We start from the raw sequence: 25,252 nt of genomic DNA, 5'->3' as shown, positions 1-25,252 counted from the left end.
TTAACATTGGCTTACTGGAACACCCTTATAATTCCCTAGTATATGGTACTGAGGTACCCAGGGTATTGGGGTTCCAGGAGATCCCTATGGGCTGCAGCATTTCTTTTGCCACCCATAGGGAGCTCTGACAATTCTTACACAGGCCTGCCACTGCAGCCTGAGTGAAATAACGTCCACGTTATTTCACAGCCATTTTACACTGCACTTAAGTAACTTATAAGTCACCTATATGTCTAACCTTTACCTGGTAAAGGTTAGGTGCAAAGTTACTTAGTGTGAGGGCACCCTGGCACTAGCCAAGGTGCCCCCACATTGTTCAGGGCCAATTCCCCGGACTTTGTGAGTGCGGGGACACCATTACACGCGTGGTAACTCCGAATATGGCCATGTAACATGTTTATGATCATGGAATTGCCCCCTCTATACCACCCTGGCATAGTTGGCACAATCCCATGATCCCAGTGGTCTGTAGCACAGACCCTGGTACTGCCAAACTGCCTTTCCTGGGGTTTCACTGCAGCTGCTGCTGCTGCCAACCCCTCAGACAGGCATCTGCCCTCCTGGGGTCCAGCCAGGCCTGGCCCAGGATGGCAGAACAAAGAACTTCCTCTGAGAGAGGGTGTTACACCCTCTCCCTTTGGAAAATGGTGTGAAGGCAGGGGAGGAGTAGCCTCCCCCAGCCTCTGGAAATGCTTTCTTGGGCACAGATGTGCCCAATTCTGCATAAGCCAGTCTACACCGGTTCAGGGGACCCCTTAGCCCTGCTCTGGCGCGAAACTGGACAAAGGAAAGGGGAGTGACCACTCCCCTGACCTGCACCTCCCCTGGGAGGTGCCCAGAGCTCCTCCAGTGTGCTCCAGACCTCTGCCATCTTGGAAACAGAGGTGCTGCTGGCACACTGGACTGCTCTGAGTGGCCAGTGCCACCAGGTGACGTCAGAGACTCCTTGTGATAGGCTCCTTCAGGTGTTGCTAGCCTATCCTCTCTCCTAGGTAGCCAAACCCTCTTTTCTGGCTATTTAGGGTCTTTGCCTGGGGAAACTTTAGATAACGAATGCAAGAGCTCATCCGAGGTCCTCTGCATCTCTCTCTTCACCTTCTGCCAAGGAATCGACTGCTGACCGCGCTGGAAGCCTGCAAAACTGCAACATAGTAGCAAAGACGACTTCTGCAACTCTGTAACGCTGATCCTGCCGCCTTCTCGACTGTTTTCCTGGTGGTGCATGCTGTGGGGGTAGTCTGCCTTCTCTCTGCACTAGAAGCTCCGAAGAAATCTCCCGTGGGTCGACGGAATCTTCCCCCTGCAACCGCAGGCACCAAAAAGCTGCATTACCGGTCCCTTGGGTCTCCTCTCAGCACGACGAACGAGGTCCGTCGAATCCAGCAACTCTGTCCAAGTGACCCCCACAGTCCAGTGACTCTTCAGTCCAAGTTTGGTGGAGGTAAGTCCTTGCCTCACCTCGCTAGACTGCATTGCTGGGAACCGCGACTTTTGCAGCTACTCCGGCCCCTGTGCACTTCCGGCGGAAATCCTTTGTGCACAGCCAAGCCTGGGTCCACGGCACTCTAACCTGCATTGCACGACTTTCTAAGTTGGTCTCCGGCGACGTGGGACTCCTTTGTGTAACTTCGGGTGAGCACCGTTTCACGCATCCTCGTAGTGCCTGTTTCTGGCACTTCTCCGGGTGCTACCTGCTGCTGAGAGGGCTCCTTGTCTTGCTCGACGTCCCCTCTACCTCCTGGTCCAATTTGCGACCTCCTGGTCCCTCCTGGGCCACAGCAGCGTCCAAAAACGCTAACCGCACGATTTGCAGCTAGCAAGGCTTGTTGGCGTTCTTTCGGCGGGAAAACACTTCTGCACGACTCTCCACGGCGAGAGGGATCCGTCCACCAAAGAGGAAGTCTCTAGCCCTTTTCGTTCCTGCAGAAACCTCAGCTTCTTCTGTCCAGTAGAAGCTTCTTTGCATCCACAGCTGGCATTTCCTGGGCATATGCCCATCTCCGACTTGCTTGTGACTTTTGGACTTGGTCCCCTTGTTCCACAGGTACCCTAGATTGGAAATCCATCGTTGTTGCATTGTTGGTTTGTGTCTTTCCTGCATTATTCCTCTAACACAACTTCTTTGTCCTTAGGGGAACTTTAGTGCACTTTGCACTCACTTTTCAGGGTCTTGGGGAGGGTTATTTTTCTAACTCTCACTATTTTCTAATAGTCCCAGCGACCCTCTACAAGGTCACATAGGTTTGGGGTCCATTCGTGGTTCGCATTCCACTTTTGGAGTATATGGTTTGTGTTGCCCCTATCACTATGTGTCCCCATTGCATCCTATTGTAACTATACATTGTTTGCACTGTTTTCTAAGACTATACTGCATATTTTTGCTGTTGTGTATATATATCTTGTGTATATTTCCTATCCTCTCACTGAGGGTACACTCTAAGATACTTTGGCATATTGTCATAAAAATAAAGTACCTTTATTTTTAGTATAACTGTGTATTGTGTTTTCTTATGATATTGTGCAAGTGACACTTGTGGTACTGTAGTAGCTTCACACGTCTCCTAGTTCAGCCTAAGCTGCTCTGCTAAGCTACCATTATCTATCAGCCTAAGCTGCTAGACACCCTATACACTAATAAGGGATAACTGGGCCTGGTGCAAGGTGCAAGTACCCCTTGGTACTCACTACAAGCCAGTCCAGCCTCCTACACTTATACACAATAAAAGACAATACTCAGTGGTACCAAAAATAAAGGCACTTTATTTTAGTGACTCAAGGCCAAAAATATCTTAGAGGCAATACTCCTGGAGGTAACTATTATACACAATATATACTCTAGACACCAAAATAAGGCAAGTAATTAGACATAGGATAGTGCAAACAATAGAAAATACTGCACAGAGGCCTCAGGAGGTGAAGATGACGTGGAGCACAGGGGTACTGTCGAAAACAGGGAAGGCAAGCTCTTACCTCTTCAAAATTTGGACAGCAGGGCCTTAGGACGATCTGTGTCTAAGAGGTCCACCACCTGTGTGCCAAGGAGCACGCTCGTCGCCAGGAAAGGAGTCCAAGAGAACCGGTTGTCGACTTAGAAGCTGCCTGCAAGAGCAGGGAAGTGACTCAGTCACCCCACTGGAGATTCCTTCGGTCCTTCTGGTGCAGGGTGAAGACAGGGAGTCTTCAGAGCGTGCACACCGTGGAAACTGTTGTAGTTGCTGGCCAGAGCTTGAGTTGCAGAGTCGAAGTAGCCCTTCTGGATACTTTGTTGCTGTTACAGCGGTTCCTGGAGCAGCCTGCGGTTGATTCAAGGTCAGAGGATGAGGCAGGAGTTGCAGAGGATTCCTGCTGGAAACTTGCAAGCAGAATCTGAAGGGAACCCACAGGAGAGACCCTAAATAGCCCTGAGAGGGAGATTGGCTACCTAACCAGGTATGCACCTATCAGGAGGGGTCTCTGACGTCAACTGCTGGCACTGGCCACTCAGAGAGCTCCAAAGTGTGCCCACACCTTTGAAAACAAGATGACTAATGCCAGGGGCACACTGGAGGAGCTCTGGGCACCACTCCTGAGGTGGTTATGGACAGGGGAGTGGTCACTCCCCTTTCCTTTGTCTAGTTTCGTGCCAGAGCAGGGACTGGAGGTCTGTGAACCGGTGTAGACTGGCTTATGCAAGAAGGGCACCATCTGTGCCATTCAAAGCATTTCTAGAGGCTCTGAGAGGCAACCCCTCCCAAGCCTGTAACACCGATTTCTAAAGGGAGAGGGTGTAACAGCCTTCTCCCAAAGGAAATGCTTTGTTCTGCCTTCCTGGGACTGAGCTGCTCAGACCCCAGGAGGGCAGAACCCTGTCTGCGAGGTGGCAGCAGCTGTAGCTGCAGTGCAAGCGTCAGAGAGCTGGTTTGGCAGTATTGGGGGTCCATGGTGGAGCCCCCAGGATGCATGGGATTGGCTCCCTAATACCAGATTTGGAATTGGGGGACAATTCCATGATCTTAGACACCTTAAATGGCCATATTCAGAGTTACCATTGTGAAGCTACATATAGGTATTAGCCTATATGTAGTGCACGCGTGAAATGGTGTCCCCGCACTCACAAAGTCTGGGGATTTGGCCCTGGACAGCGTGGGGGCACCTTTGCTAGTTCAAGGGTGCCCTCACACTTAGTAACTTTGCACCTAACCTTCAGTAAATGAAGGTTAGACATATAGGTGACTTATAAGTTACTTTAGTGCAGTGAAAATGGCTGTGAAACTATTTCACACAGGCTGCAGTGGTGGTCCTGTGCAAGAGTTTGTCTGAGCTCCTTATGGGTGGCAAAAGAAATGCTGGAGCCCATAATGATCTCCTGGAACCCCAGTGCCCTGGTTACATAGGTACCATATACTATGGACTTATAAGGAGGGTCCAGTGTGCCAATTGGAATTAATAAATGAAGTCACTAAACTATAGTGACTAATTTGGCAGCAGAGAGAGCATAAGCACTGAGGTTCTGGTTAGCAGAACGTCAGTGACACAGTTAAGCACTACTGACAACACACACATTAGGCCACAAACTATGAGCACTGGGGTCCTGGCTAGTAGGATCCCAGTGAGACACGGAAAACACAATGACAAAAAGGGTTTTTACTATGAGCACTGGGTTCCTGGCTAGCAGGATCCCAGTGAGACAGTAAAAACACACTGACACACACTCACAAACAGGCCAAAAGTGGGGGTAACCATGCTAGAAAAAGGCTACTTTCTCACAAGAGCTAAAGGTGTGCTTCTGGGCACTGACAGCTGTCAGTGGCCTCTGCTGGGTGTAAGGCTTTATGGCTGCACTATCCTTGGGATGGTGGTCCAACACTAAGTCAAATAGCAAGCTAGGCCCCCTGACCCTGTTAGTCACGGTGGGGTTATTCCATTTGTGGGTGACCTCTTTGGGCAAGCTGGGGGTTGCCCTAGCTAAGATAGGGTTAGTCGTGGTGGACACCTCTCATCCCAAAGAAAAGGAACCAGCAGACAAAAAGCATTCTAAATGGGGTAGTAGTATTGTTGAGGTAGGTCAGCTTCCCAAAGGAAATGACCTAGGCAGTAAGATGTGGGGCAGAGTAGGCCCTGCAACCATGCCACTGGACCACCCTGACGCCAGTCCGGACGCCGACTCTCGGGCGCCGCCCACGGGCTGCACCAGCCCATTCTCGACGCTAACTGATGCCAGCAGGAGCCTCGCTTCCTCTGTCAGGTCCTGAGACGCTTTCTTATGAGCTGGATAACAGTGAGTGTATGGAGCTAGGTTCTGGTGTAGTACTCCCAAACACTTTTTGCCTGGTTTGTAGATGCAACTTCGACTGAAGTGCACTAGGTTCCTGCTAACCAGGTCCCCAGAGCCAGTGCTCCATTCCTAAAACAAGACACCTGGTCACCTGATCCCTAAGTGACCAGGCCCTTCAGCCCCCTGTAAGTCCCTAGTAAATAGCACCCTTAGTACCTAGGGCATGAGTACTGAAGAGGGTACATCAGAGCTGCAGGACAACTTGTGCCACTCTGAGGGACCCAGCACCAACCTTATGCACACTGCCGCTGCAGGCTTCGTGACAAGGTGCTCCCAAAATTGAAAGCACAACATGACACACATCCTGTGTGCTATGTCCCCTAAACACTGCATGCAATATATGTAAGTCATCCCTCTAGCAGTCCTTACAGCCCTAAGGCAGGGTGCATTATATTCCATGTGAAGGCATGTCTGCACAAGCAGATATGCCCCTGCTATGTCTTTGTCGATTCTCAGACATAAGTGACCAAGGACGCCATTTTAAATGCATGTGCTGGACACTGGTCATTATTAGCTCCCCAGCTACATGATGGCTTCTTTGAATCCTGGGATGTTTGGTGTCAAACATCTAAGAATAATAAACCCTCGAAGACCCCAGTGATGGATTTATTAAAAAATGCACACAGAGGGCCCCCTGAAAACCTTCCAACTATTAGTGTGCTACCTGACTGGTCCAGACCAGTTCAGCCACCACAGACACGTTTCTATCCCCCCCAGGTGAGAGCCAGCACTCTGGAGGGCCTGAGACAAAGGCCAGCTCTGGGCAGAGGTGTGATCTCCTCTCCCAAGCAGGATAAACATTCTAGAGTGGGGAGCTTCAAAGGCCTTGCTGCCTTTGTAATGTGACCCAGGTCTCTCCAAATGGTGGAGATGACCAACCCCCATGTCCTCACCCCACTTTTTAACGCAGCACAAGTGGAAAAATTAACTAAATTAGGACGAGTGTCCACTTCATGCCCGTTCCACCTCTAATGTAGACGAGCTGAAGTAGACACCACTTTTCAATTCAATTCAAATTCCCAGTGGAAGTGGTAATAAGAAGTGTGTAGTCACCCTAAAGGTGGTCAGCCCATTGGTTTCTGCCTGGCACTCCCAGTAACACCCCTAAATTGAGTATTTAAGTGGCACCTCTGAACCCTAGAACTCAGATTTCGACAACCAAATAAGACCCGGACAAATAAGAGTTGCACCCGCAGATGAGGAAAAGAAGCAGCAGCTGACCTGGAACCAGCCCCTCCGGCCTGCCTGCTGATCTCAAAGCATCCAGCACAAGAAGCCAACTCCTCCAGCCTTCAATTAAGACTCCAGTCTCCCGTGGGCAGTAGACTTGCCCTGCAACAAGAAACTCCAAAGAAAAGACTCTGCAGCTACTGGAACCCTAGAAACCCGATACCCATATGTGACCATTGCATCTGACGTTCACAACCCGAGTTGAAGCCAACAAACAACGCAAGTCCCCAGGTGCCCAGAGACTGAGTTCAGTGTGGTCTTACACATGTTGGACTCTCCTGAGATGACTGCAGCCACTGCACACAGGCCCCCTCTCCCACAGGCTTGTGGAGAGAGAAATTCCGACAGCTACAGCAACCACTGCACCCGTGACCCCTGATCCCAGCTGAGGTGGGTCACCAGCACAAAAGACGTCCCCCAGCTACAAAGAGCTTGAGTTCACCCTGGGTCCACTGCTGCCTGACTTCCCGACGACGCTAATAGCCTCAGCACACAGGACCCCCTGACCGCGAATGCTCCGGGGCGCAAAAACCTGACGCCTAAGGACACCCCCACATCCGTCAGGAAAAGAGGACCAAAGGTGCACCTATGTCCCCAAGTCTACAACCTACCTGCTTGTTGTCCCTGACTGGCTTCCTAGCCTGAGTCTGCAGTCTGTTTTCAAAAGGACTAAATTCCCATAGGAAACCATTGGGCGCCCAACGTCTCATTGCACCCCTGCACCCGGCCACCCCAGTGCCGCCCGGAGTGACCTGTTGTGGTTCTGATCAGTGCCCAGTACTTACCTTAACTCCCTGAGATTGGCTTCATAAGTCGTTGTTAACCCTGTGTTTGCTAAACATTGTTTTCCTCCATAGGATGAGACTAAAAAGAACTCTGAAAATTGAACAGTCTATTTCTAGAACTGCAAAGTATTTATGCTTAAAAGTCTACTTACCTGATTACGAAGTTTTTGAGTTTGAAACGTATATAAAAAGAATTGTTATTTTTCTAAATTGGTCTCAGATTCACTCATTTATTGCCTCTGTGAGTACAACAAATGCTCAGAACTACATTCTGATAAGCCTAACTGCTCGCCCAAACTACCACAAATAGAGCATTAATCCTATCTGCTTTTGCCTCTGCAAAACCAATTGGCGATCCACTGACCTCTCTGCACATTGTACTTAATTTTAATGCACTACATAGAGAGCCATCTCCCTATGCTGGAGGATCAGCGGATACTGTTAGGGCCCTGGTTAGGTCACTGTAGCTTAACAGTAAACATTTTAAAAACGTACTTTAGTAAGGACTCCAAAAACCTTTGTTAGGATTTTTTCTCTAGCTGAAAAAGGTCCCAACTTTAGTAAAATAGTGAGTACCTCAGAGGACACGGTTGTGAAGCTCCACCTCAGCCCTTACCTTCAGCCGTCCCACAAGCAGTTAAGGGCCCTCTGTAAAGGGTACAAAATAAAAACAGACTCAAACCCTCCCATGGCAAGGCTCCAGGAGCTGCTGGCAGAGCATGAGCAGGCCCATCCTGCAGATGAGGCCACTGATCCTGTAGATCAGGGCAGTGTGACTGAGGAGGAACTGGACCCTCCATCACTTGAGAGAGTGGAACTTGTACCCCAGTTTTCTAGTACACCCCCTCTAGTGAGGAGGTCTCAGGTTCCTCAAGGTCTAGAGAAGGACTCTTTAAAGAGGAGATTCTGTTAGAGAGATTCGCTAGGAGACTTGCCCTGGAAGACAGAATCCTAGCAATAGAGAAGGAAAGAAAAGAGATGGGTTTAGCACCAGATGGGTGGCAGCAATCTTATAGCTAGGGACAGAGTAGACCTTTTGACTCTAATATCCCCAAAAGGATTGTCCCCAAATATGAGGAGGGTGATGATATCACCAAATGGTTCACAGCCCATGAGAGGGCCTGTGTTTCCAAACACCTTGACAAAAGTACGGGGGCGCTCTCCTTTGGGAAATGTTCTCAGGAGGGTGCAGCAGTAGACTCCTGACACTGGATGAGGCAGAAGTTAAGTTCTGTGACCTCATGAGGGGTGCCTGAAAAGGCAGACAGGGCACCGAATAGAGGACACTGCCTGTCCTAAAAACAAATCCACTAGTAAAACCCCAGGGGTTGCCCGTGTAGCCACAGGGAATGATTCCTCAGATGAGGAGGTTCTCTTAGCCTTTAACTGGGAAGTGGGGCAAAAAGGTGAGTTGGAGATTCCAGATGGAAGTAAACACTTCCACCACCTACTGGTGAATGGAATCCCAGCCACTGCTCTGAAAGACACCTGTGCCAATCACAAAATTGTGCATGACAGGTTGGTGCCCTCGAACCAGTATATCCCAGGAGAGACTGCTGGGGTAAGGGTTATACCAGGGGAAGTCACTTAGGCCTGTGGCCTCAGTGCCCATAGAAATAGTGGGGTCCCTTAACTGGAGATGGGTGATAGTCAGTACAGACCTCCCCCTTGATTTTGTCCTTGGAAATGACCACCCTGACGTTGGTCAGAGCCCAAAAGAGAAGCTGGTCCAGGGCTTCAGCAGTAAGTGCAAGTAGGCCCCAGAAGAAAAAGAAAGGGAAATTTGTAGGAAGATTGGGCAACTTTTAGCCAAAGTTACAGTGGGCCAAGGAGATTCTACTCCACTAGGGAAGAACTCCAAAACTGGCCTGGCTGAGGCACTGACTGACCCACAAGAAGTCCTGACTGTTGGAGGCTGGCCCTCTATGCAGTGTACACATTCGAGTACACTATGCAGAGGGTTCATGCAACCACACGTTGGTTTCCAGAGGTAAAAATCAGACCACCTAATGCTCTAATTTTTAAGGTAGCTGGTCGAGCAGTTAGGCTAATCCAGGAGATGAGCTAAGTATTTGTTGTACTCACAAATCCAAGCATGCACCACACACACTCAATTAATAACTCGAGACCAGAATTTATAAAAATACTTCAGGCTTTTATATATTTTCTAAGACCAAAATCTTTAGACTACTTTAAGTACTTTTCTTGTTATGACTTTTTAAAGTTTTAGCAAAGTTAGTCTTTTTGTGCGTAATTACTCTCCATTGGAATCAATAGGCAGTCACTTTTAAAAATGCATTAAAAATCGCACAGTTGTGTTACCAGTCTCTTCTTTTGCAGGGTGGCCAGTAGTCGGTGGGCACCTCGTACCAGATGGACAGCCTCCGGCAGCTCCCGGTTCCAGCGGTAGCAGCGTTGGAAAAGTTCTTGCCACAGGTACAGGGCCACTTAGAAAAAGACCTAGTTTGCAGATTTAAAGTTGGTGCCTGGGGGTCCGCTTGGTCTGATGAGGTCCAAGGGTTTGGGGACCTGGGACACACAGAAGATCCTGCTATGCAAGGCCTAGGGCAGCAAGGTGCAGGGTGAGTTGGAGTCCAGGAACTGTGCTCAACGGAGTCCTTTGGAGCTGGAGGTGAGTCACTTTGAGGGCTTCTTACAGGACAACGGGGGCACTCGTGTCGGAGGTCCAGGGTATTTCTGATGCCCCTCAACTGGGGCTTCCTCCTGATCCATTTTCAGATCGGGGGGAGCTGTTTTTCTGGTTGTCCGATATCAGCTGACCAGTACCCACGGTATTGCTGTATCTCGGCCACTAGAGGGCCCAACACCACCAAACGTAGCCCAGTTGTAGGTCACATCCGGGTGGTTGTCGGTGTGTCGTCGGGTCCGGCTGTGATTTCCAGTCTTCCCTATTATCCATAGGCACCTATGCTATTTGGGCCATACTTTGACCTCTGCACATGACTGGCCCTGTGTTGCTGGGTGTTTGGGGTTAACCTGAACCCCTAACGGTGCGATGAATATGCCCCGGAGACTGAACTTGTAAGTGCTTTACTTACCTGAGAAACTAACCATTACTTACTTCCCCCAGGAACTGTTGATTTTTGCACTGTGTCCACTTTTAAAATAGCTATTTGCCATTTTTGCCAAAACTGTGTACATTATTGTTTTAATTCAAAGTTCCATATTTACCTATGCCAAGTACCTAACAATTTATGTACTTACTTGAATTCTGATTCTTGTGGTTCTAAAATAAATTAAGAAAATAATATTTTTCTATATAAAAACCTATTGGCCTGGAGTTAAGTCTTTGAGTGTGCGTTCTCATTTATTGCCTGTGTGTGTACAACAAATGATTAACACTACTCTCTGATAAGCCTACTGCTCGACCACACTACCACAAAATAGAGCATTGGTATTATCTAGTGGTGCCACTATCAACCTCTAAAGGGAACCCTTGAACTCTGTGCACACTATCTCTCACTTTGAGATAGTATATACAGTGCCAAATTCCTACATTGGTGGATCAGCGGTGGGGTCAAAGACTTTGCATTTGCTGGACTACTCAGCCAATACCTGATCACACGACAAAATTCAAAAAATTGGCATTAGAAATTGATTTTGACAATTTGACTATTTTTCTGAATTTTTAAAAGTCCTGCTAGGGCCTTGTGTTAAGTCCCTGTTAGCATTTCTTTTTAAGTTTAAAAGTTTGTAAAAATTAGGATTTAAGTTCTGGAAGTAGTTTTTAGTTTCTTAAAAATAAATCCCAACTCTTAGAGTCATAATTAGTCAAACAGCTGAGAAGGAACTCAACTTCACCCCTTACCTGCATCTAGGGATGTCAGAGTTAAGGTCTCTCTGTAAGACAAAAAAGATAAAAACTGGGTCCAACCCTACAAAGGCAAAGCTCCAGGAGTTCTTGGCAGAATTCACAAAGGACCACCCCTCTGATATGGCGGATCCTCCTTCAGATGGGGAAATTAGTGAACAGGAGGATGAACTCCCCCCTCCTGTCCTAAATAGGGAGGACAGGGTTTCTAGAACCCTGTCCCCAAAAATAATAGTCAGAGAGCCTGGTTGGTCCACAGGGGAGACCAGTACCTCTGTGAGCATTGAGGGCAGCCTCAATGAAGATGACCTCCTGTTAGCCAGGATGGCCAAGAGATTGGCTTTGGAGAAGCAGCTCCTAGCCATAGAAAGGGAAAGAAAAGAAATGGGTTTCACTCCCATAAATGGTGGCAGCAACTTAAATAGGGTCAGAGAGAATACTGACCTCCTAAAAATCCCCAAAGGGGATTTTAACTAAATAAGAAGAAGGTGATTACATCACCAAATTGCTCACAGCCTTTGAGAGGGATTGTGCAACCAGAAACTTAAGCAGATCTCACTGGGGAGCTCTCCTTTGGGAAATGTTCACTGGAAAGTGTAGGGATAGACTGCTCACACTCTCTGCCAAAGATGCAGAATCCTATGACCTCATGAAGGCTACTCTGATAGAGGGCTTTGGATTCCCAACTGAGGAGTACAATATTAGGTTCGGGGGGCTCACAAATCCTTGAGCCAGACCTGGGTTGATTTTGTTGATTTCTCAGTCAAACCACTAGATGTTTGGATAACTGGCAGTGGTGTAAGTGATTATGATGGGCAGTATAGTTTATTTATGAAAGAACATCTGTTAAGTAATTGCTTCAATGACAAATTGCATCAGCATCTGGTATACCTAGGTCCAATTTCTCCCCAAGAATTGGGAAAGAAGGCAGACCATTGGGTCAACACTAGGGTGGTCAAGACTTCCACAGGGGGTGACCAAAAGAAATTGGTCACAAAGCCTCCCCAGGGGAAGGGTGGTGAGACATCCAAGGACAAAAACGAAGAGTCTTCTACAGGGCCCCAAAAACCTGCTTGTGGGGTGGGCCCCGAGCCTCTTCACAGTCCACAAATGGGTTTAAGGGTAAAAACTTTGATCCCAGAAAGGCCTGGTGTCACAACTGTAGACAGCACGGACACTAAACTGGAGACAAGGCCTGTCCGAAGAAAAGTCCCACAACAAGTACTACTCCAGTTAGCACTGGAATAGCCAGTCTCCAGGTGGGATCAACAGTGTGCCCAGAGCAAATCAGGGTCCACACAGAAGCTACTTTAGTCTCAGAAGGTAGGGTGGATTTAAGTAGTAAAGTAGAGTAGAAGCCCTGAGGGATACAGGTGCCAGTGTAACCATGGTGACAGACAAACGGGTTTCCCCAGGAAAGTAACTGGCTGGACAGACCTATCCATCACAAATGCTGACAATGAAACTAAAGTTCATCCCATGGCAATGGTAACTTTAGAATGGGGAGGGGTCACTTGCCTGAAACAGGTGGTAATCTCCTCTGCAATTCCAGTAGAGTGTCTGCTAGGGAATGATCGGGAGTCCTCAGCATGGGCTGAGGTAGAGCTCAAGACCCATGCAGCCATGCTGGGCATTCCTGAACTGGTGTGTGTCAAGACTAGAGCACAGAGCAGAGTACAGGGTGAAAAAGAAGTGTTGGAGTCTGGAATAATAGCCCAACCTTCCAAGAGGAAAGGAAAGAAGACTGGGGACCAGCTTCTGCACAGCACAAGAAACAGAACCTCTCTTCTCAGGAAGGTGTTCTATCCTCTGAGGGAACTGAGACCATGGAGCTGGAGCCTTATTAAGTAGAGCTCTTGGCCCCAGGGGGACACTCAAGGGAACAGCTGTGTAAGGGATAAAAGACTTGGCCCACTCTTGAAGGCCTAAGACAGCAAGCAGCTGAACAAGAAAAAGGAAATGTCAGTGGAACTCACAGAGTCTATTGGGAAGATGGACTCCTTTACACTGAGGCAAGAGATCCCAAACCTGGTGCCACTAGGAGAATGGTAGTGCCTCAGGAGTTTAGGGAGTTCATTCTGACCTTAGCCCATGACACTCCCCTTGCTGGGCATTTGGGACAAACCAAGACTTGGGAGAGATTAGTCAACCATTTCTATTGGCCCAATATGTCCCAGAAGGTAAAGGAGTTTTGCAGCTCCTGTGTCACCTGTCAAGCCAGTGGTAAGACAGGTGGCCATCCAAAGCCCCCTCATTCCACTTCCAGTGGTGGGGACCCCCTTTTGAGAGAGTGGGAGTGGACATAGTGGGTCCACTTGAACCTCCCACAGCATCAGGGCACCAATATATACTGGTAGTAGTGGATCATGCTACCAGGTACCCTAAGGCAATTCCCCTTAGGTGCACTACTGCCCCCACAGTAGCCAAAGCACTCATAGGTATTTTCACCAGAGTGGGATTTCCTAAGGAGGCGGTTTCTGACAGAGGTACCAACTTCATGTCAGCTTTCCTGAAACATATGTGGATTGAGTGTGGGGTGACATATAAGTTCACCACACCATACCATCCACAAACCAATGGTCTTGTAGAAAGGTTTAACAAGACATTGAAGGGCATGATCATGGGGCTCCCTGAAAAACTCAAAAGGAGATGGGATATCCTCTTGCCATGCCTGCTTTTTGCCTACAGAGAGGTGCCTCAGAAGGGAGTAGGGTTTTCCCCTTTGAGGTTCTGTTTGGCCATCCTGTAAGGGGACCACTGGCACTTGTGAAAGAAGGCTGCGAGAGACCTCTCCATGAGCATAAGCAAGATGCAGTGGACTATGTACTAGGCCTCCGCTCAAGGATGGCAGAGTACATGGAAAAGACAAGCAAAAACCTTGAGGTCAGCCAACAACTCCAGAAGTTGTGGTTTGACCAAAAGGCTGCACTGGTTGAGTTTCAGCCAGGGCAGAAAGTCTGGGTTCAGGAGACTGTGGGAAAGTATGTCTGGAGGCCACTAGAATGGGGCAGCATCATATACAAAGCATCAAACAGTGGTATACTATACATACACAACAAATATGGCACAGTCGAAATCTGGTTATCACACGCTGAGAACATAATTAAAAATATTTATAACATCAACATGCAGTCAGCTACTCATCTATCCACTGATTTGGTGATGAGTTCTCTGGTCCTTGAACATGACTCCAGATCCTCAGGCATCTCATATCGCGGCTGCGGCTTCACGTGGGAGTTAAGATGGGTTTCAGGGGGGAGCAAGATTTGTCTCTGTCTGATAGCTGTGTGTGGAGCGCCACCGCTTGTAGTACTTGCCCCCTGTAGTCATGTGTCCTTGCAAGTCTCTCTATGTCTCTGCCTCTGAGACAATGGTCTGATTTGCGGCTGTCTGTTCCTCCCTGGATGGCTAGTGGAGGTGATACACTTCGGATGCCATTAGGTAGTCTCTGAGGCCGGGCTGGAGTAGTAGTGTCCATGGATTAGGGGCTGTAGGCTATCCAGGAAAAGTCTCAGATCCTCTGGATCATAGAAGTCCTTAGATACACTGTTTTTGGTGATCCACAGTTTCCCTGGTTCAAACAGACCATATTTCACTTCCAGTTGGTGCATCTGAGGTCTGAGGGCTAAGAATGCTTTCCAACAGTCGTGGTCTCTTTTGAAAAGTCAGCTGTTATACAGATCTCATATCCCTCCGCCCGGAATTGCCTGTGCGCCAGGGCCGCTTGAAGGAGTTCATGGGCTTGCCCATGTTGTAGGAGACAAGCAATAATCGGATGGGGCCTGGAGGTTCCATCCCGTCGCTTTGGGTCCAGTCGGTGCACCCCCTGAAACTCCAGTCAGTCAGTTTGGGGAGGGCAGCCCTGAGAAAGGATGGAGTGTCTGTACCTTCTATGTTTTCCAGGAATCCAAAAAAGTGGACGTTGTCCCTGCAGCTCCTGTCTTCCAAGTCTATCAGCTTACTGCGGAGGTACAAAAGGTCCTGGTCCCTGTCTTGGGCAGTATTAATTTAGTCTTCCATAGTTCGTTGTTCCAGTCCTGTCACTCGAGACAGGAAGCCCGCTTTATCTAAGCGCATGGATTTTGTCTCTGTTGTCAGCAATGTTATAGCAGTGTCCATTCTCTCAAGTCAGCGACCCAACGCTGTGATCTCCTGAAGTATGCTAACCATGGTTGTTTCCTGCACCGGGTCGGTCATGGTGTGAGACTGTGTGGGCGAGTGTGGTCCTGTGGCTGGGGACGCGGCCTGTGAAAGTTGGAGGGCTTCAGAAAAGAGTACTTGCCTTGCCGGCTTGCCTGAGGATTTACCTGTGGCTTTGCCGTCGGGCATCGCAGGACTTTTGACGTGGATACAGCCCGCAAAGTCCGAGCTCTAAGGTCTGGGGCCACCCCACCCGCACTCCCTCGTGTTCCAATGTCGACGGGGAGGTGATGGATGGTTTAAGCAAGGGATGACCCTCGTGTCACCCTCAGAGGTGATTCCGGCACGGTCTATGGCCCGAGGATGTCTGGGGCAATGGTAGCGCTAGAGGGGGAATCAGAAATAAAGCCTCCTGTCAAGGCTTTGTCGCAGCAGCCTATCTGCACAGAAAAGGATCAGGCGTCCCCAGTGAGGACAGGGTAGAGAAGTGCTTCTGGTGCTGAGAGCGCAATGTGATGTAAGGCGAGGCAAAGCAGAGCATTGTGAGACAGTTAAATACCTGATGAGAGTATCCCGATGAGCCTCCTTCTCCTCTTCTGATCGGGCCCTCCTGGAGCTCAGGAGGAGGAAGGGGTTGAGTATGACCACCTGCCGTCACCTGTGGCAGTGTTACGCCGATGGCGACTCCTCTCGTTATGGCTGCGTCCTCCCCTCCTGGGCTACATCCTAGAGCGATATTACATGGAGAAAATCCGTTGGTGCTACGCAGGGCTGAAGCAATAGGTAGCAGCAGTAAGATGGCGGAGGGAAAGGGCCAGAGGGCGGAGGCGTCTCCAATGCAGGTGAAGAGGGTTGGGATCCCCTCCTCCTGTGGTTTTAATGGTCTGATGTCGGGGGTGGAAACGCCGTGACAAGCTCTCCGATGCTGCAATGACGCTGTCTTGCCTCCATAGCTGCGCACCGCCTCCACTGCAGACCGCTGCTTGGTGCAGGCTGGTAGGCTTCTCCTCTGCGTCTCTCTCCCGGCGCCGTATAACGTGGCCCTCTCTTGGCCCCCCGAGTGGAGTTCGTTACTAGGAGGCTTCTCTGGGCTGAGGTAAGAGTATGTACGGCACCCGCAGTGCCCATGCCTCTGACCAAAGCCCACCGCCTTGCGGAGCTCCCAGTTTAGGGGGCCATCTTCTCCCGTGGCCAGACCACAACCCCCAAGTAGATATTTTATTAAATTCCACACCCCTGCTGATGGAGACACATAGAATGAGGGCCGTGGATGGGAACCCGTAGTCTGAGGGCCTGGATTGGAGACACGTAGTCGGAGGACCCAGTATGAAGACATGTAATCTGAGGGTGTACGATGGAGACATGTAGTCTGAAGGACCAGGGATGGAGACATGTAGTCTGAGGGCCTAGGATGGAGAAAAGTAGTCTGAGAGTCCAGGGTGAAGACATGTAGTCTGAGGGCCCAGGGTAGAAGCTGAGGGCCTAGGATGGAGACGTAGTCTGAGGGCCTAGAATGCATACACAAAGTCTGAGGACCCTGGATGGAGATACGTAGTCTGAGGGCCCTGGATGGAGACACCTGGTCTGAGGGCCCAGGGTGGGCGCATGTAGTCCAAGGGCCCAGGGTAGAAACATATAGTCTGAGGGCCATGGGCCCAGGGTGGAGACATGTAGTCTGAGGGCCCAGGATGGACACATGTAGTCTGAGGGCCCAGGGTGGAGACATGTAGTCTGAGGGCCCAGGATGGACACATGTAGTCTGAGGGCCCAGGGTGGAGACATGTAATCTGAGGGCCCAGGATGGAGACATCGAGTCTAAGGGCCCAGGATGGAGACATCGAGTCTGAGGGCCTAGGGTGGAGACATGGAGTTTGAGGGCCCTGGATTGAGACATGTAATATGGGGCCCCAGGATGGATACACGTAGTCCAAGGGCCCAGGATAGAGACATGTAGTCTGAGGGATCAGGGTGAAGACATGTAGTCTGAGGGCCCCTGACTGGGTGGATTCCAGGATAGATAGGAATCCAGAGGCATGGTGAGAGAAGAGGAGAGGGCTGGGGTAGACATTTAGGGAAAGAGGTGGTCAGTGGCATTACCAAACTTGAGGGGGCCCCCCTGCAAAGTACCTGGAGAGGGCCCCCTCCCCCTGGACCCAGTGAAGAGTGTACTGTGATAAGGGAGTCCCTGTAGCTTTGGGGCCCCCAGCACCGCATGGGCTGCAGAGGCCTTTGTTACGCCACTGAAGGTTGGGGGGAGAAGGCAAGAGAGGTGAGGAGTTAAATATAGAAGATGGTAAGAGGCATTGCCACCTGCGTGAAATGGTGCGTGCAACTCTCACTTCAGGAATAAGGCGAGCCTTATATCGCAGTCACTGCACTCGGACACTGTAAGTCACCCCTCTGGTAGGGCTGAAAGCAGGAAAACAGAAATTAAACGGGGTGAGAGCTGGAAGGGGGTCAAAGAGGGGGAAAGGAAGTGCTGGAGAAAAAACACAGGTGTGTCACAAGGTGAGGGACGGAGGGTGTGCGGTCCCTCTTGTACCTCATCAGAGGCAGATACAGCAATTTGCCATATTATCTCCAGGGCAAAACAAGATGGCGCACCAGGCTCCAATGGCCTCCTACAAGTGCTGTTTAAGCAGGATATAACCTTTTGGGCAGATCAGCTTACAAACCTCTCTGACTATTGTGTGAAGTTATCCTGAGTTCCTGAGTCCTGTGTGGTACTATAATTCATCCATTACATAAAGGCACCTTAATGTCGGACCCAGCCAACTATAGGCTAATAGCATTACCTGATAACAAGGCTAAGTATTATGTTAGTTTCCTATTAGAAGACTTGCAGACTTGGGCTGGGCTGAAGGAGTTCATTCTAATATGTCAAACAGAGTTTATTGCAACTCTGGTACATCAGATAGCTCTATCTTTTTTTGATGGATAAGGTAATGTTATTACGCTCTGTGCTGCATTGCTGTTTTGTGGATTTACGTGTACATGGCCCTGCTCGCTAACATCACCTGATCCCACAACCTCAACATCATCTCATACGCCGATGACACCCATCTGATCCTCTCCCTCACCAGGGACTCTGACTCCGCCAAGACCTACCTCCACGAAGGCCATCGCCGAATGGATAAAGAGCAGCTGCCTGAAACTCAATTCCGACAAGATGGAAGTCGTGATCTTTGGCTCCACCACCTCCGCATGGGATGACCCTGGCGGCCTGCCACTCTCGGAACAACTCCGACTCCCACCGACCACGCAGGCAACCTAGGATTCATCTTGGACCTCTCACTATCCATGACCCAGCAAGTCAACACCATCTCCTCCTCCTGCTTCAACACCCTCCGCACGCTCTGAAAAATCTACAAATGGATACCTACCGAAACCAGAAGAACAGTCACCCAAGCCCTCGTAAGCAGCAAGCTGGACTACGGCAATGCCCTCTACGCAGGAACCACGGGCAAACTCCAGAAGAGGCTGCAAGGCATCCAGAACGCCTCCGCACGCCTCATCCTGGACATCCCCTGCCACTGCCACATCACAGACCACCTGAAAAACCTGCACTGGCTCCCAGTCAACAAGAGAATCACCTTCAATCTCCTCACCCACGCTCACAAAGCACTGCACAACTCCGGACCAGAATAACTCAACAGACGACTCTCCTTCTACACCCCGACCCGGCATCCCTGCTCGGCCAACCTTGCCCTCACAACCGTCCCACGCATCCGCAGAGCTACAACTGGCGGTAGATCATTCTCACACCTCGCCGCCAAAACGTGGAACACTCTTTCCACCCACCTGCGCCAGACCAAAGACCTCCTTACCTTCATGAAACTTCTCAAGACCTGGCTGTTCGAACAGTAGCAGCACCTCCCTCCCTTTTACCCCCTCCCCTCCTCAGCGCCTTGAAACCCTCACGGGTGAGTAGTGCGCTTTACAAATTCCTGATTAATTGATTGATTGATTTTAAGGCAGCGTTTGATCGGGTCCCTAGAGGGACTTTGTGGACCACATTACAAAAATGGGGAATATCACCTGTGCTCTTGGGGGCTATAAATGTATTGCATACTGACACTTGAGTCAGCATTAAACTTAGAGATGGCCCCTCCCTCTCAAGGAAAATCCCCACACTCCGTGATGTGAAGCACAGGTGTGTGCTTGTTCCCTTGCTTTCAGTGTTTTTATTGTGGATCTGTCAATTCTTCTTGATACTACTAATTTCCCCCTTCCCCCCCCCCCAAGACTGGTGGTCTACAGATCAGTCACTTGCTTTACGTTGATGCGCTGGCAATATTAGCCACACAAGGGTAGGCTTACAGCGTCTGCTTAACATCTATCACTCTATACAGCTTCCAATAATTTCGAAGTGAATTTGTTAAAAACAAAGGTGGTCTTTTTTGGTTTAAAAAAGGCTTTTGGGAGATAGCAGGCATTATAATTGTAATAAAATCACGTCAGGCCATTGTTATAAGTATTTAGGGGTGAGTATTGATGCCAGGGGCAGCTTTGTACAGCAGAGAAAAGAGGTTGAAGTAAAAGCATTGGCCTTGAAGGTGTCTTTCTCAAAACTATTTAAATGTCTTAGGGGGCCAAATTTGTTACCACTGCTGGAAGTGATGAGAGCAAAGATCGCACCTTCACTGACTTATAGCCAGGACGTTGTATTGGGTGGAGACAGGTGTGTGCTAAATAACGTGGTTACTACGATGCCAAAACCATCATCTCCTGCACGGTTTCGGCTTGAATTCAGCCCTAGATCAGCGGGAGGGGGGTGCCGGTGCCTTCCTGAAACTGTGTCACAGGTTACGGAGAGCAAAGGAGGGCAGCGGGACTCATTTTTATGGCCTGAAATTGAGATAAAAAGTAACACTTGCGCTGTTTGGGTGATTGCGGGCGGCTACTGAGAGTAGAGGATCTTGGGGCTGACGGCCCATCTCAGAGTGCAGCCACGGTCCTTGCACTCGGCCAGGGCCCTTCTACGGTCCTGGCACTCGGACAGGGCCCTTCTACGGTCCTTGCACTCGGACAGGCCTTTCTACGGTCCTTGCACTCGGCCAGGGCCCTTCTACGGTCCTTGCACTCGGACAGGGCCCTTCTACGGTCCTTGCACTCGGACGGGGCCCTTCTACGGTCCTTGCACTCGGACAGGGCCCTTCTACGGTCCTTGCACTCGGACAGAGCCCTTCTACGGTCCTTGCACTCGGACAGAGCCCTTCTACGGTCCTTGCACTCGGACGGGCCCTTCTACGGTCCTTGCACTCGGACGGGGCCCTTCTACGGTCCTTGCACTCGGACAGGGCCCTTCTACGGTCCTTGCACTCAGACGGGGCCCTTCTACGGTCCTTGCACTCGGCCAGGGCCCTTCTACGGTCCTTGCACTCGGCCAGGGCCCTTCTACGGTCCTTGCACTCGGCCAGGCCCTTCTACGGTCCTTGCACTCGGCCAGGGCCCTTCTACGGTCCTTGCACTCGGCCAGGGCCCTTCTACGGTCCTTGCACTCGGACAGGCCCTTCTACGGTCCTTGCACTCGGCCGGTCCTTGCACTCGGCCAGGGCCCTTCTACGGTCCTGGCACTCGGACAGGGCCCTTCTACGGTCCTTGCACTCGGACAGGCCTTTCTATGGTCCTTGCACTCGGCCAGGGCCCTTCTACGGTCCTTGCACTCGGACGGTCCTTGCACTCGGACAGGCCCTTCTACGGTCCTTGCACTCGGACAGGCCCTTCTACGGTCCTTGCACTCGGACAGGCCTTTCTACGGTCCTTGCACTCGGCCAGGGCCCTTCTACGGTCCTTGCACTCGGACAGGCCCCTCTACGGTCCTTGCACTCGGACGGTCCTTGCACTCGGACGGGGCCCTTCTACGGTCCTTGCACTCGGCCAGGGCCCTTCTACGGTCCTTGCACTCGGACAAGCCCTTCTACGGTCCTTGCACTCGGACAGGCCCTTCTACGGTTCTTGCACTCGGACAGGGCCCTTCTACGGTCCTTCCACTCGGCCAGGGCCCTTCTACGGTCCTTGCACTCGGACAGGCCCCTCTACGGTCCTTGCACTCGGCCAGGGCCCTTCCACGGTCCTTGCACTCGGCCAGGGCCCTTCTACGGTCCTTGCACTCGGCCAGGGCCCTTCTACGGTCCTTGCACTCGGCCAGGGCCCTTCTACGGTCCTTGCATTCGGACAGGCCCTTCTACGGTCCTTGCACTCGGACAGGGCCCTTCTACGGTCCTTGCACTCAGACAGGCCTTTCTACGGTCCTTGCACTCGGCCAGGGCCCTTCTACGGTCCTTGCACTCGGACGGTCCTTGCACTCGGCCAGGGCCCTTCTACGGTCTTTGCACTCGGACAGGCCCTTCTACGGTCCTTGCACTCGGACAGGCCCTTCTACGGTCCTTGCACTCGGACAGGGCCCTTCTACGGTCCTTGCACTCGGACAGGGCCCTTCTACGGTCCTTGCACTCGGACAGGGCCCTTCTACGGTCCTTGCACTCGGCCAGAGCCCTTCTACAGTCCTTGCACTTGGACAGGCCCTTCTACGGTCCTTGCACTCGGCCAGAGCACTTCTACGGTCCTTGCACTCGGACGGGGCCCTTCTACGGTCCTTGCACTCAGACGGGGCCCTTCTACGGTCCTTGCACTCGGCTAGGGCCCTTCTCGGCCAGGGCCCTTCTACGGTCCTTGCACTCAGCCAGGGCCCTTCTACGGTCCTTGCACTCGGACAGGGCCCTTCTACGGTCCTTGCACTCGGACAGGGCCCTTCTACGGTCCTTGCACTCGGCCAGAGCCCTTCTACAGTCCTTGCACTTGGACAGGCCCTTCTACGGTCCTTGCACTCGGCCAGAGCACTTCTACGGTCCTTGCACTCGGACTGGGCCCTTCTACGGTCCTTGCACTCAGACGGGGCCCTTCTACGGTCCTTGCACTCGGCTAGGGCCCTTCTCGGCCAGGGCCCTTCTACGGTCCTTGCACTCAGCCAGGGCCCTTCTACGGTCCTTGCACTCGGACAGGCCCTTCTACGGTCCTTGCACTCGGACGGTCCTTGCACTCGGACGGGGCCCTTCTACGGTCCTTGTACTCGGGACAGGGCCCTTCTACGGTTCTTGCACCGGACAGGGCCCTTCTACGGTCCTTGCACTCGGACAGGCCCTTCTACGGTACTTGCACTCGGACGGTCCTTGCACTCGGCCAGGGCCCTTCTACGGTCCTTGCACTCGGACAGGCCCTTCTACGGTCCTTGCACTCGGCCAGGGCCCTTCTACGGTCCTTGCACTCGGCCAGGGCCCTTCTATGGTCTATGCACTCGGACAGGCCCTTCTACGGTCCTTGCACTCAGCCAGGGCCCTTCTACGGTCCTTGCACTCGGCCAGGGCCCATCTACGGTCCTTGCACTCGGCCAGGGCCCTTCTACGGTCCTTGCACTCGGACAGGCCCTTCTACGGTCCTTTCACTCGGACAGGCCCTTCTACGGTCCTTGCACTCGGCCAGGGCCCTTCTCCGGTCCTTGCACACGGACAGGCCCTTCTACGGTCCTTGCACTCGGACTGGGCCCTTCTCCGGTCCTTGCACTCAGACAGAGCCCTTCTACGGTCCTTGCACTCGGACGGGGCCCTTCTACGGTCCTTGCACTCGGCCAGAGCCCTTCTACGGTCGTTGCACTCGGACGGGGCCCTTCTACGGTCCTTGCACTCGGACGGGGCCCTTCTACGGTCCTTGCACTCGGCCGGGGCCCTTCTACGGTCCTTGCACTCGGACAGGGCCCTTCTATGGTCCTTGCGCTCGGCCAGGGCCCTTCTTGCTGGACGTGAGACGGCTCGAGCAGTAATCAGTACTTATCAGCCAGTTTCCCGGTACTTACGGTCTTCATACGGAAGAGAAATGCACGGCCCTTAGGATGCCAGACTGGGCTTTTCTGAAGCATCTTCCCAGCCGGCGGCACCGCCAGTGGAGGATGTAACGTGGGGGCTGTGGCCGCTGGGAGGGGTCTCTCACATGTGCTATGTTGGGGGAGCGGAGATCCCGGGGGGGCTCCTGTCGCAGGCCATAATGCGCCTTTGGGCTCAGATGATATGAGGTTGAATGTTTCGCTGACCAAATGTATTAACGTTGCAGTAATCGAGCTCTGGGGGCGCTGCGAGCAGCGACTGGTGGCCAATGTAAGTCTCTTGCGCTCGCTCCTTCGGTGTGTCTGGGGTAATGTGATCGTGATTGATTCTTGCAAAGTACGAGTTTCAGATCTGTATTATTGCCGCCCTATTGATGGATTAACTAAAGCATGCAAGCCCCTTAAGGACTCACAGCGGTTTTAGCAACACGTGTGTGCAATGTTTCTTTCTTCTTTTACTGCCCGAAATGTGTAGTCTGTATCTGTCCTTATTATTGAAATGTTCTCTTTTGTGTTGGTGAACTTTCTGCTGCCTCCATGTGTGCGTAATTAGTGTAATTGAGTTGTTATTGTGATCATATTGTTTGGTATTAGTGCTGCGCTGTAGTGGCAACGCGGGGCTTTCAAGTTGTGCATGTGTCAAATAGGTGTTTTGTAACTGATTGATATTGGTTTCAAATTGTAATGAATTTTAATATCTGCATAATAAATATGGTAACGTAACAGCAATCTGTTATACACCTACCTGTCGGCGTCCCTTGAGCAGTTCTGCTGGTTCCGGAGCACCCTGTTGTGGTTCTGGATCACTTTCTGCTGGTTCTAGAGCACTCTGTCGTGGTTCTGGGTCACTTTCTGCTGGTTCTAGAGCACCTGCCGTGGTTCTAGATCACTTTGTGCTGGTTCTAGAACACCTGTTGTGGTTCTGGGACACTTTCTGCTGGTTCTGGAGCACCCTGCCGTGGTTCCGGATCACTTTTTTCTGGTTCTAGATCACCCTGTCGTGGTTCTGGGTCGCTTTCTGTTGGTTCTAGAGCACCCTGTCGTGGTTCTGGGTCGCTTTCTGCTGGTTCTAGAGCACCCTGTTGTGGTTCTGGGTCACTTTCTGCTGGTTCTAGAGCACCTGTCGTGGTTCTGGATCACTTTCTGCTGGCTCCAGAGCACCCTGTCGTGGTTCTGGATCACTTTTTGCTGGCTCTGGAGCACCCTGTCGTGGTTCCGGATCACTTTCTGCTGGTTCTGGAGCACCCTGCTGTGGTTCTGGGTCACTTTCTGCTGGTTCCGGAGCACCCTGTCGTGGTTCTGGGTCACTTTCTGCTGGTTCCGGAGCACCCTGTCGTTGTTCTGGATCACTTTCTGCTGGTTCCGGAGCACCCTGCCATGGTTCTGGATCACTTTCTGCTGGTTCCAGAGCACCCTGTCGTGGTTCTGGGTCACTTTCTGCTGGTTCTGGAGCACTTTCTGCTGGGTCTGGAGCACCCTGTTGCGGTTCTGGATCACTTCCTGCTGGCTCTGGAGCACCCTGTCGTGGTTCTGGATCACTTTCAGCTTGGCTCTAGAGCACCCTGTTGTGGTTCTGGATCACTTTCTGCTGGTTCTGCAGCACCCTGTCGTGGTTATGGATCACTTTCTGCTGGTTCTGGAGCACCCTGTTGTGGTTCTGGGTCACTTTCTGCTTGGCTCTAGAGCACCCTGTCGTGGGTCTGGATCACTTTCTGCTGGTTCTGGGGCACCCTGTCGTGGTTCTGGGTCACTTTCTGCTGGTTCTGGAGCACCCTGTTGTGGTTCTGGGTCACTTTCTGCTGGTTCTGGTGCACCCTGTCACCCTCTTGTGGTTCTGGAGCTCTCTATAGTGGTTCTGGAGCACCCTGTTTTGGTTTTTGATCACTTTCTGCTGGTTCTGGAGCACGTTCTACAGGCCTCGATGCTCTCTGCTGTTCTTGAGCACTGCTTCTGGTGCTCTCTGGTGTTTCTGGTGTTCTCTGGTGTTTCTGTCTCTCTCTGGTGTTTCTGGTGCTCTGGTGTTTCTGGCGCTCTCTGGTGTTTCTGGCGCTCTCTGGTGTTCTCCGATGTTT

At 51.4% G+C, this 25,252-nt stretch overlaps 1 protein-coding gene across 1 annotated transcript in view; it reads right to left on the bottom strand.

Moving 5' to 3' along the window:
• Positions 1 to 25,060, bottom strand: part of LOC138267687 (transmembrane protein 79-like) — a 157,208-nt gene extending 132,148 nt beyond the window's left edge. The window contains exon 1 of the mRNA XM_069216831.1: positions 23,926 to 25,060. The gene's annotated coding sequence lies outside the window, so the exon portion shown is untranslated. The remainder of the gene's footprint in view (positions 1 to 23,925) is intronic.
• Positions 25,061 to 25,252: the final 192 nt, after the last annotated feature.

This window comes from Pleurodeles waltl, chromosome 12, assembly GCF_031143425.1.
Source record: "Pleurodeles waltl isolate 20211129_DDA chromosome 12, aPleWal1.hap1.20221129, whole genome shotgun sequence".
In the NCBI taxonomy this organism is placed as follows: Eukaryota; Metazoa; Chordata; class Amphibia; order Caudata; family Salamandridae; genus Pleurodeles; species Pleurodeles waltl.
This window is presented reverse-complemented; position numbering and strand designations above follow the sequence as displayed.